The 13,474-nt window shown below is 37.9% G+C and overlaps 1 long non-coding RNA gene across 1 annotated transcript; it reads left to right on the plus strand.

Moving 5' to 3' along the window:
* Nucleotides 1-5,316: 5,316 nt before the first annotated feature.
* Nucleotides 5,317-10,019, plus strand: LOC140327656 (uncharacterized). The gene is made up of 2 exons (XR_011920064.1): nucleotides 5,317-5,434; nucleotides 9,588-10,019. It is a non-coding gene; the product is annotated as an uncharacterized lncRNA (long non-coding RNA).
* Nucleotides 10,020-13,474: the final 3,455 nt, after the last annotated feature.

Consider the following 13,474-nt stretch of genomic DNA (forward strand, 5'->3'; position numbering starts at 1 on the left):
AAGTGTTCTGTGGAAATGGTGCTTTTGTAAATAGATAAGTATTAAGTTACTGAATAAAATGATTACATCCTTTGCACTTTGAGGTTTTTTTATCCTAAGTGGCTGTTATATTATTTTGTTAACCATTAGCACTGCATATATATGCAATTAAAGGACCAATTAACCAAAAACTGTTATTTTAGTATTTGGCAGAGAGCTGACAGATTCCAACTTTATATTGCCAAAAGTGTGGGTACTGTTAATGACACAAAGACATTTTTTATAATTGTGCGAAATGGGCTGGAAAAGGTAATTTTCTGTTCCAGCACGATTGTGCCTTGTGTACTAAACCAGGGCCAAAAAACAAGGTTTATTGAGTTTTTTGGAAAGTTGCGTAGCCTGTATACAGCCCCGATCCTAAGCCTATTAAACACCTTTGGAATTCATTTGAACACCGATTGTGAGTCAGGTCTTTTGTCGAAAATCAGTACATGATATCACAAATGATATATCAAAAATCCTCCCCAGAAGAGCGGACACTGGGCAGTGGGATGCAAATCCTTTTACTTGTTCATGGATTTAGAATGGGATGGCTAATAAGCTCATCTAGGCAATGATATGGTGTCCACAGACCTTGGCCCATTTCTTTTACTGGGGCTCTATTGCTGAGATCTTTGAGATTACCTTGTATGCACACTTGTCATTATTAGGGGCTCTAACTCTATCTGTTCAGATTTACAGTTATTTTTACAGTTTAGTGATTTTAAAAGAATATAAAGGGAGTTGAAACAAGCATAACTGCATGGGTAGACAAAGGAAAACTTCCTGGTAGACTGAAATGGGGCAAATAATTACGGCAGATAGGTCTCATTGTTGGCATATATAAGACATAAGATATACAACATGTATTTAAACTGAAACTAGAAGAATGGGACTTATTTAAATATTGAAAACCTGTTTATTTTTGTTTAAATAAGAATAAATATTTATAGGGATATAATATTAGAAATAAAAGCCCAGTGGCAACTAAATAATTCACTATATTGTCTAATATGTGGACCTTACTAAGACCACCATCTATAACAATTTTTTGTGGATGACCAAATCTTTTAGGAATAAGAATAAAATGTGGATTTATTCCAAATATTATATCTATTTGTAGCACAGAAAATAATTGATAATATTCAAAAAGGTCCCGCTTGAGCTCCGGGTTCTCACTTACCTTATGACCATTACAGAGTCAAGTAATGGGACTTCACACCTGTTACAGAACTGTGAAATAAATGAACACTATAGCAGTGAAACTGATTTTCCATTTGTAATGATGTTCCTTACAAGGAATTTACAGGATGGCTCAATCATACCTGTTAGCCCAAGTTAGTAGTTAAACCAAAAGCACCTTCCAAACCTAATTCAAATATAATGCAAATTCTAGAGCTACCCCAACTCTCTGAAATGGTCTTCCTGGTCCTTTTCGGCTTGCTCCTACCTTCTGCTTATTTAAAAGAGCCCTCAAAACTCACTTTTTCAGACTTGCCTACCCATCTTCTTCTGTCTCTTAAAACCCTCACTACTTCCCATCACTCCATATCCTTCTATTGAGTGAGATTTCTCCTACCTCCTAGATTGTAAGCTCTTCGGGGCAGGGTCCTCTCTCCTCCTGTGTCACTGTCTGTAACTGTTTGTCATTTGTTACCCCTATTTAGTGTACAGCACTGTGTAATAAGTTGGTGCTATAAAAATCCTGTGTAATAATACTAATATTAGTATTAAAAAATATTCAATAAACCCTTTCAAATATCTTCACAGACAGATTACTGATTGGGGTGGGGGAATCTTATGGTGGCATTTTCTGGGGCAGGTTATGTTCCAGGGGTTTGTTTTTAACTTTGACACAATCTGATTTTTGTGGTGTAACAACTTTGCAGAGACTGCCTGATCATCCTTAGTTTGCCTGAATTTCCTATGCCCCATGTTCTTACAAAACTACATTTTTTTCTACTATTCAGCTTTCTGATGCAGAAGTAAACACATTCCAAAACGAGCGCACAAGCTGATAAACAAGTAAAAATGTTGCAATGTGTAAAAAAGTCATGGAGAACTGCCAAGAAAAATAGTTTAGAATTATCCACAAACACCAAAGCATACATTTGAAGGGTGGTGATTATGACATAAACAATGTACACATGAAAAAATAGGTTTTTGGGCTTCCTGCTCACATTTAGCTGCGACAAATGTAGTAATCCTAGGAGTTTACCAATATAGATGTTTTTCCAAAAAAAAAAACAGCAAGACCAAGATTCAGCCACCTGACTATTTTATTACGTCTCATTGGATGTCCATCATAAATTGACTCTTATTCCTCTAGACCAGTGTTTTTCAACAAGGGTTTGTGGAACCCTAGTATATCTCCAGAAGTTGCTAGGGGTTCTTTGAGCAATGAGCAATCTGTGCCTCTTTGGTCAGTTTAACTGACACCAGTGACTTCTCTGGCTATCTTTAAGGATGACAGCCTTCACACGGTTCAACAATGTATAAGGCATTCTTCCTACTGACCTCAAAATAGTAATTATTGCAGGGGTTCCCTGAAGACCTTAAAGTTGTTTCAAGGGTTCCCCCATGTAAAAAGGTTTGGAAACATTGTTCTGGACACCTATGGACCATTGCCCCAACAGCTGTTGCTGACATAGCTGCCCTGGGTTGGTCAGGACACATGTCCACAGGGACTCCATTTCAATCACTGCCCTTCCATCACTGGTTTTATACAGAAGTCCGGAATGATTGGAAACTCTTCTCATTTTTGGGCAAAACTCAATCAGCCTCCCCCATTGGATACCTGTTTTGATCATACCAGCACATGTTCATTGCCGAAACAGGCTCCCTACTCTCACGTTTTCACATTGACAGTGTTTCTGTTGAAATACGAATTCTCTGTTCCACCACTAGTAAGTGGGTTATTATCGAAGTGCAGAGTCTATGGAGTATTCACTGGGATATTTTAGAGTCTCGCATTCCAATGCCAATTATAATTATTGATCACTCTCATTTTGCATTTTTAAAATCATACCCCAATGTGTCCTTTCCCTGTCTTCTCCAGTTGCCCCAATTTCCAGGAAGATTCATCATCTTAGTGTCATTAATGCTGGAATTTCAGCCTCTAAGTACTCAGCTGAGGTGCTAATAACTATTTATTCTGGAAAAATGATCAGCGAAGACAGAAAGAAGAGGGTTTTAGTACTTACTTAACTCACGCTGCTAAAGCAGTTGCCTAGGTTACTGAAGACATATTCTAAAATTGTGGATAATGTAGTCAGGGTGAGGAAATTATGTTAAAAAGACCCTTAATTTTAAAAATAAAGTGAGAAACTGAGCAATGTGCTCAGGCTGTGTTGCTACAAACTGGAAGCATCAGCCTCTCTGATTATTACAACTTCATACCGTTTACATAACAAGCCACTTACTTTATTACCACACCTTAAATTGTAATAATTACATGGAAAGAATGCCCATAGTAAGCAGATTTCAGTTCGGGGACACCAGATTAGTGACATATGATTTCCGACTGGTAATATAATGTTTCCCTGTGGCGACAAAGGCAGGTATTGGATACCAATTGCATACAAATATGCCAGAGTCTCCACAAGTCTACCTATTATTGCTACATGGTTGTTGTTATTAGGTACATTAATCTAATATCCATACAGACTGTATGTGGTCACCAACAGTACTTAAATAAGCCATGGCAACTAAGCTTTGGCTTTTACTATTGGGCTTAAGGATCAGAAAAAGATCTACCCAGTGTCCTCTACCTAGCCCCATCTATTCTAAGTTGCCACACCCTCTATAAACACTTAGGTGCCAACTTACCACTTGTCAATTGTACTGTTGTCAGAAGGAGATAGGTAGGTATCTTACTGGGAGGGGATTTAAATGAAAATTAGGTTAGTAAAGGGGAGTTTTTATCCTAACGTGTAACTGTTCTTCAAAAGAAGCCTTTGTTTTCCCCCTGACTCACTTTACCTCCTCAATTCCCTCAGTCATATATACAATACATACATATATACTTGTTCTTTGTTCATGCTCCCACCATTGGGCCTGATTTTTTAAAGCTCTCCAAGGCTGAAGAAGATATACTTTCATCAGGGAAAATCATTTGGCATTTGTTAGCAAATGTTTTCAATCTCCTGGACCAGATCTGTTCCAGGCTTGTTGGATCAACCAGGTTCAGCATTTTCACCAGCCTTAGAGAGCTTTATTAAATCAGGCTCATTATATTTAGCTGTTGGAAACAAAGAGAATACCTAGTATATGTAGGAGTGGTGGGCCATGTAAGTAATTCCCCTTTCTGTGCTTGCTCCTGGAAATGGGGAGAGGGTTCTCAGCCCAGTGTAGAGGATGAAAGGATGGTGGTGGTGTCTGGATAGTTCAGTCAGTTGTGGTACATGGGGACCAGTGGAAGTACAAAATGTTCTGGTAGGTTGTTCTGTATGTAGGTTGTATTTAGGTTGGCATGGGCATGGCCGTTTTACGGTGTGTGCTGGTGTGTATTCATGCTTGGCACCAGAAAGTCTGAAAAACAAGACCTAAGGCTCAGGTCTGTTTTTTTTTCCTGTATGAATTTCCAAGATTTACTGAAGTGTACCTTTAGGAAGGCACACACTTCAATTTTCCAAAGACTATTGACATAATAATGCACACAAATTGTATTTTCTCTGACCTGCATTGTGGCAGGAAGGAAAACCTGGGGGATGAAAAGAGGGAGAACAAAAACAATCTGCACACTTGCACATGTTAAAGGATCCACAAAGGGATTATCAGGCGTTATATTACTAGTGTAGCATGTCTAATTGTGAAATAGCGAAGAGCACACGTAGACAGTATGTCAAGTGTTCCACTCCACTGATACAGCAATGCCATAAGTACATACAGCAGGTGTGCTTATTAAATGTATAACTGATACTGTATAAACTACAAGAGATCAACCAGAGAATGCCTGTTTCAGTGATTTAAGAATAGGTTATTTATATTTATTTATACTTTTATTATTTATCATTTTATTTTTTAGCATTTTTATAGTACAGCCATTCTCTCCATTATCACATTAACAAAAGAACAAAATGAAAATATTACATTTATGTTGACCATTCTGGTTAGATAAAGATTTTTTTTGTATGAATTATAGGCCACATCCAATAAAAACTGACATTTCAGTTTTGGATAGATAGTGGTCTGTGGCTTTAAGTCTCTGCTTTAGTTATTTTGTTTTAACAACTGCCATAACCATTAAAAGGGAACGTGTTTCCTAATAGGCTTTCTGTTTCTTGTTTTGTATTTTGCAATTTGTCTTGCAGAGCATTGCACTTGGGTATGATCTGTATTGCATCAACTGCTAGTGACTATGAGAAGGCTATGTTATGTGTGGATATGGAGAGTGCTGTCAGCTAGTCAACCCCTGGTGAGCTTTTCTTCAATTAGTTGGTTTTCTTTCATTCGTGAGAGAATTTATTTTAATTGAATGGTCTTTCTCCATGTTTTCTTCTGGGAAGAGAACATTTTCTGCTAGCTCTCCTTGCTCACATAGAGGTTCCATGTTGGACAAGTTTAAACTGAAACATATTGTGTGTCTAGATTGGGGCCTCAGGTCTGGTAGCTGGGCCTGGAAGGTATGCCTGGTGGCCATGTGAACTCAAGAGATTTTCGGTTCACTCACTCCTTTCTGATAACAAGAGACACCCAAACATCATGTTTTTTTACTTCTGTGCTCCAGAAGAAGTTATATATGATGCTTGTGGATGCTGAGACCAAGAGATTTTCTGCTAGAGTCACCTCTGTTACTGAGAGACAGCAAAACATCTTGATATTTCTGGATAATAAGCCCCACCTTATAACTTATGTACACTTTGGGTGCTGCAGCAAATAGGAAGACAGCACAGACCCCACAAACAGTTGATATTTAATTATGCTCAGTAAAGTAAGTAAAAGTTATTTAAAAGCAATATTTAAAAAAAACATCCACCATCTCCAATATATCCTGATTCCCGACACTGGATTTTGTCTTATTGAATCACTTCTTTAGGGAATCTTAAGTCATTTAATGTATGAAACCCAGATGGGGGTCAATATTGGACTTATACAAATACAAAATGGAACTGACATATACTATACTATACTCCAGTACAGGGTTGCTCAGCTAAACTATATAAACTCTGTGGTATCTATTCATTATGAAAATCGTAAAACTGTTAGAAGATTGTGACCCCCCCAAGGACTGAGCTGAACAGTCTTGAATGAAATACTGATGGTACATAAATTTCAGCGATAAAGCCTGTATGCTCATCACTATAAATAGTCACTGTGTTTTACTGGAAAAAACAGAGAGCAGAGATGTCTCACAATGTGCACGTGATGTATTAAAAATGTGTTTAATGGAGCAGCTAAAAGTTGAGAGTAATTATAACGACAAACACATAAATGTTCTACTGATTTGGCTTCCTTGGTTACAGAGTCCCTATGGGAGCCAACTTTATAGTTTGTAGAATCTGAGCATATGTAGTAAGGAGGAGCAAGTGAGTATCCAGCATCCTTCCTTCCTACTTCTGATTCTTTCAACACGTTTTTATAGATAGAAAATGTGCATGTGTGTCAGGGAGGAGGTGTTAGGCTCTTCAGATACACAAACAGATCTGCACAACAATTTGTTATATATTTGAAAGTATTTGCACATCCCCTCCAAAAAATTTGGAGTTTGGGAATTTATAGTGAAGGATACTGTCATTTCTAGGGCATACAACAAAATCTTAGATAGATGTTCACTTCCAATATTGTGGTAACAGTTTATAGAGAAGACCTTTCTCTGTTCTGGCATGACTGTTTCTTTGCGTACAAAACTTCATTAGGCTTATTATACACAATCAGATTTTCCTTTTGATCCAATTTCTGTTCAGATTATCCAATCAGATCTAAGGGAAATCAGAACTGACTGATGATTAGTAAACGATTTTGAAGTTTCTCTTGATTAATATGATGTGTTGGAAAATATCAATCAAAAGTACAAAAGTTGTACAAAAGTATGTATATGAATGGATTAAAATTTCTACCTGGGAAAAACAACTAGAAAGGAAGAATATCACACAAGCGTGCAATATTTTTGGGACTTCCAACCAACTGATCACCAATTGGAAAATTAGACAGATTTGTTGGTTGAGGGCCATGTTGAAGGCACTTCCCACTACTACATATCTCCCATCCTATTGTGTGTAAATTCCCCCACCTACTAGATTGTAAACTCTTCGGGGCAGGGTCCTCTCCTCCTGTATCACTGTCTGTATTAGTCTGTCATTTGCAACCCCTATTTAATGTACAGCACTGCGTAATATGTTGGCGCTAAATAAATCCTCTTTAATAATAATAATAATAATAATAATACTAATAAGGTCTCCTCATGGCTACTAGCCATTAAAACATAGTGTGATGAGTTTGTGTGGCGTACCTTGAGTGGCCTTGGCCAGGGGTGTAGTGGGGCGGGCATGTGTGGTAATGCGTGCCCACCCCTTTTTTACAAAAAAGTCTTTGGTGGTCCTCTCTTTTTTTTTTTTTTTTTTGCATCCACCCCCCTGGCCTTGACCTAAACTCCACTGAACTACTTTGGGAAAAATTGAACAAACATCACTAACTAGGTCTTCTAGTCCAGCATCAGTGCCTGACCTCACATATGCTATTTTGGTTGATTGGGTACAAATTCCCACATATACACTCTGAAAGGTATTTGCATTATGATGCCATACTGTTGTTTATTATGCTAAATTATTTTTTATTCCAATGGGGGCATATTTAAATGTATCACACTACCCAATTTAGAAACCTTTCTGTGTGTTTTAGCAACAACTGTAGTTGCTTTTACCTGTGGCCCTTCCTTGTTATACTTTGTCTATAAAGCACCAGCATTTTATTGGTGTACAATAAATAGGGGCTACAGATAACAAGCCTGCAAACATAAGGAGTAGAAACTATGACATGGGCCCAATTAAGCTTACAGTCTAAGAAGTAGGGCAGTGTAGTAGACAATAGGTAAGGGAGAATGTGGCTTATCCAAGACTACTGAAGACGCAGAGGAAGAGGGGTAGGTGAGTTTGACAAGTTGGTTGTTGAGAGCTTGCTTTATTGTGTTAGAGTAGGATCACGTATAGGCTGGGGAAGAGAGCTGCAGAAAATTGGGACAACCTAGAGAAGGTTATGAGTGAGGTGGTCATCAGTAGGTCACTGGGATAGCAATAGGGGAGTATTTGTGTATGAGGTTTGAAATGTAAGAAGAACAGGAGCTGTGGAGTAATTTGAAAGCAAACCACAAAAGCTTAAATTTGATTAAGAGAGAAATGGAAACCAATAGTGGATGAGGAACTGTTAGGACAGATATGTCCAGATACATTATTCATGATGGATTATAGAGGCAAGAATTTATTTAGTGGAATAACAGATAAGATAATATTGCAGTTGTTCAAGAAATAATGAGAATATGTACCGCGAGTTTGGTGGTCTCTGGGGATATATACAATTAGAGGTGTATTCTGGAAATGTTGCACAGGGCCAAGTAACATTTTGGATATAGGAAGTGACCACAGAATGCTTTATTCTTATTTTTACATTTAGCAGGGTCTTTCTTCTGGATTTCTATATAACTTCTGGTGTGACATAAAAACTTCCTTTTGGCAGTCCACAGGAGTTCCTTTTTCTGAACTTAAAGATGACATCGGTAGGAGGGGATGGCCAACGACCAATGAGTGTAAGCACTTTTGCAATGATGAATTAATCCTGTTCCTCTGATGAGAAAGCGTCATGGGAACTGGAAGGTGGATTTAGATTTACCTTCATTCATAATCTAAAAAATATTTAGATTATGGGAGGTGTGTTAGAGGGGAGTGGGAGGACGGGCTAGGTAAGTTATTAAATTCTGATAGACATTATACCCGAGCTCCAACTAAAGCTTTTTTAGGTTTAGATAGAGTGAGGGAGAAATAGGTATTGTTGAGGGAACATTTCTACTAGTTTTGTGTTCTACTTGTGAAACCCCTTTGACACCTAAACAACCAAAGGACCTGGCATCACAGGGACAGAATAAGACAGACAGCAAAAACATCCCTAAAGTGGACCTTTCACTAAAATAAAAGACCCTCCTACACAATTTGGTCCTCTACCTCTTCCCAGATCACCTACTCCTAGGTAAAAAGACATACCTGAAAAAAAAATAATATAATTGTATTACCTTACCTCCATCTTCTGCCCACAGCTCTTAGACAAGATGGCCTTTGTAAAGATTCCCGTGGTACATTGAGCAGCTGGATTGTCATGAGAAGGTGCTCCTGGAATGCAGTGTCCCATGAAATTTTCCTGCTTTTTCAAAAGGGCAATAATTAAATTGTGTAGGGTAGATGAAGTTCTATTTTTTCATCCTTTGGGTATGCTTTTAGTAGATGTAAGTGGTTTGGGAAGTAGTAGTGACCCAATGAGTGTAAACAGACTTTTTGTTTTAGTGGAAGGTCTACTTTAAAGAGGTTTAAACCTTCTATAGCTGTAAAAAAAAATGTGTTTTAAAGCTATCACTGTCCCCATAGGTGAAATGTCCCAGAGATCATTTCCTTCCTTGCACTAAAACAAAAAGAAACATCTTGTCTGGAGTTGGACCTAAATGACCTGCAGCACCTGCGATGATGTGTTTCACTGGGACCAACGATGATGAAAGAACACAAAGCATCCATCAGCCGCTTTAACAGCACAGAATAATTCACGGAAAGAAGACGTAAGCAAGATTTGTATTCTGAAGAGAGCCACAAAAGTAGTGTCCGCAATTTGCCTGATGGACCTTGATTATTACTCTTTTCCTCTGCAACTGCAGGCCATTTGCTGCCTAGCAGCTGCTGAATGCCTTCTATGCCCGGATGTGCAGATTGTTATCTATGACAATGATTTTCCAGAGATCATGTAAAAAGAATAGATGCACTTTAGTTTTACTTTCCTCTAGAATAATAAAAAAAATGTATGCAGTCTTATAGACACAAATTATTGATGTCTCTGATATACATGACTGGGATAGGGCCGAGTTCCCGCATTCAGTGCCCCCCCCCCATCACCCCTTCAACCCTGATATAACACAACACACAACCTTGGTTAAATGGCCCTAAGGCCGTTTATTAACAAAATAACTTATTAAAACATTTAAACTCTTTTATAAATAACTATAAATAACATAATTAAATAAACATTAACCTTAAATAACAAATAACATTACATAAATAATCATAAACAACAATAACAAATCCCTTAAATAAACATCTTTACTTAAAACCTTGATCAATTTAAACACTCCTCAGGTTACTGGTCCTCAAAGGCCCCACTACTTTACCCCCCATACTTTTGAGTCTGCACCGCTGTATAATATATGCTCCCAGCTACAACCACCAGCTTGGGAACGATACCAGCAGCACTCACAGCCTTTCCAACCAAAACTATTCATACAACTACTAACACCGACCTTACCGAGAGTCCCATACCATAGATGAGACTCTCACCCCCACTGAAAAATATAAACTTAAACCCATTCCCTCGAGGACCTCAACGCCAACCTACTGCCCGCCCCCATGCCTCCAACCCCCTAAACAGAGAGGGTGGGTGGGAAACTTTGTTCACTCTCTCCGTCCCGCTGCAAAAAGATTCTCCTCTTCCGTCACTCCCCACTTTTCACTCCTCTTCTCCCTCCCCCCAATACATTCACTCCTCTCTAACTTACTCTGCACTCATATTCACTTGAGTTTGCCATTCGATAACTTTGCCAGAGCTGTTTCTGGGTGCAGGGGGACCGCTTGGCCTGTAGATGTGCCCATGTCAGCCGGTCTTCTACAAACTAACTGCTGCTTCACGGTCCGATTGTGAATGAACCCAAATGATGAACAACCGAAATGTTGTGTAGGTAGATGTCCTGAAGAAGAGAAATCTTCGCCCAAGAGATGAGAAAAGAAGAATCATGATTCTTTGTCTACCATGTAACAAGGACATTTTTTTTTTCAGTGCCAGAGGTAAGGGGTGAGTGTGTGGCAAGGTGCAAGGTTGGGTTATTATGTGCCCATAAATCAGATTTAAAGATTAAAAATGCCCAAAGATTTCATTTAAAGATTTGCAAAAATGGCAAAAATTGCTAAAATCTGTCAATTTTCTTCAAAATTTGAGGGAAGTAAAAGATTTTAATTTACCAAAATAGCAACACACATTTTAGTAAACCTATACATTATGCACATTTGCCTTCAATCTGCATAAACAGCCAATAACGAGTAATTACCACTAATGATGGAATTTTCATTCACTTTATTTAGCAATTATTAAGCTTCATTATTTGTATATCAAATTAAAAAAGTTATAAAAGAGATAATACATTCTTAGATTATAAGAACTCAGTCCCTTTTGCAGCCTTATTGGAATGAGTTGAGTGGGGTAAAGTTGGAAATAAAGTTGCACTTTTATTAGCCACAAAATTCAATTTTATGTTTGCTGAAATTTTCTGTAATTTTGCTTTCTGGTATTTCATAGTGGGTTTAGAAATATGCATTTCAAAGCTAATGCTACCTGTGATAAGTAAGACAGTTGTTTATATCAACATTGTCATTCCTGCAATAGAAGGGCTATAAAATTCCCATGTCCAGCAGACTGTGTCTACCTTACCCCTTGAAGTGCTGCAAATAAATTCAGAATCTTTAGCACCATTTCTAATTTGTTGGATGCCCGTTTCTCTCATCGCATGCTGTGGTTCCATCCTCCAACCCCTACATCCCTACACGATACAGTGGTGACATGAGGGTTTATGGACCGTCTGGCAGGGGATACTCCAGAAACAATTGAATGCTGAAGAATCTGATTGATGATGCTATCCAGAAATAGAGCAAGGAAGAGATGAGTATAATCACTCTCCTATTGCTAGAAGCTGCCATATTGGGTTTAGTTTTTATAGATTGACAAGGGAGCTTTAAACTATGATTGTATTGTAAATAGATAGTTATTGTCTCCCCAATATTGGGATATGTGTTCATGCTTTCTTGATCTCTGTAATGTGCTAACAGCATACAGAAGAATAGATGTATTTTCTAACATACCAACAATGTAGTAATAAAATATTAGTGTTGGTCATGTCATCATTTCTTAATGGGCTTTGCTTTCATTTAAGTAAATTCATAAGTCAAATTTTTTAGACTCTGAGTCCAAATTTAGATTAATTTATGAATGGGCTAGAATGAAAACAAAGCCCAACTGATTCTGGACTGAGTTCAGGGGTGTAGGCTGTTCACATAGCAAAATGAGATTTCCCCTTGTAAGAGGTAAATGAGAATAATCTCTGCTAATTACAAGTGTCGGTGTTTGAATTCGGGTTGTCCTTATATACATCTCGAATATGGCTGTTTGAATTCAGATAGACCAGAAAAAAAATGGTAAATTATTTATTAAGTGTTTGTGTTTATTCACCTAATTTTTTTCTTTTTTTTACGGCTTATCCTAAAATGATGATGAAACATGATATTCCTTACTCTGTAACACACTTTCCAGCACAGTAATATTATGATACATTTGTTACATTTTTCCTTTATCCACTGTGAGAAAAATTTAACAAATGTATCATATTACTGTGCGGGGAAAGTGTGTTACAGAGTAAGAAATACTTATATTAGAGCACTAGAGGTTTTGAATGAGGAGCCAATCAGAGACCTCTAGTGCCTGGCATCTTCTCAATGATTGCAGCAGTGTGCGATCCCTGGGTCAATAGAGGTTAATTAACCTCTAGTGCCCCGGGGATCGTAGTGGAACTGCAGGGTTCAACACATACAAGTACTAAAGTGTTGCAAGAGCAATCTGATTGCTCTTGCAGCCCTAATAGTCCCTAAAAATAAACTGAATTTTCCCACCATTGACTTCAATAGTGTTCGAATTCGGCATTCGATCACCTGAACAATATCTCACTATTCAATCGAATAGCTGTCGAATCGAATACTGGGATATTCGGCCAACACTACCTAATTACAACCATTTTTTTTAGATTTTCTTGCATGTGATTGGGTAATCTTTGTAAAGTGGCTCTACCTTTTTAACACAGGGAACCCTTGAAATAACTTTCAGGTCTTCAGGGAACCCCTCTATAGTTACTATATCCACAGCTCACTGTAGGAATAATGCCTTTTTTTTAAGTTGCTGGCCAGTGGAAACAATGTTGCCCCTACAGAAAGCCAAAAAGACTATCAGTGTCAGTTAAACTTACCTGAGAGGCACAAATTGCTCATTGCTCAAAGAACCTCTGGAAAACTGCAGAAAACCTTGGTTGAGAAACACTGAGCCATATAATTTATCCCTTGTGAGGTGATCATTCACCTTGGTAAGTAAACAGCCTAAATTCCTTCAGTAAATCAGCCCATTGTGTTTCCAAACATTTACCATTTACAAAAGAAATAAAAAAAGTGATTTAAAA

This window comes from Pyxicephalus adspersus, chromosome 3, assembly GCF_032062135.1.
Source record: "Pyxicephalus adspersus chromosome 3, UCB_Pads_2.0, whole genome shotgun sequence".
Classification (NCBI taxonomy): domain Eukaryota; kingdom Metazoa; phylum Chordata; class Amphibia; order Anura; family Pyxicephalidae; genus Pyxicephalus; species Pyxicephalus adspersus.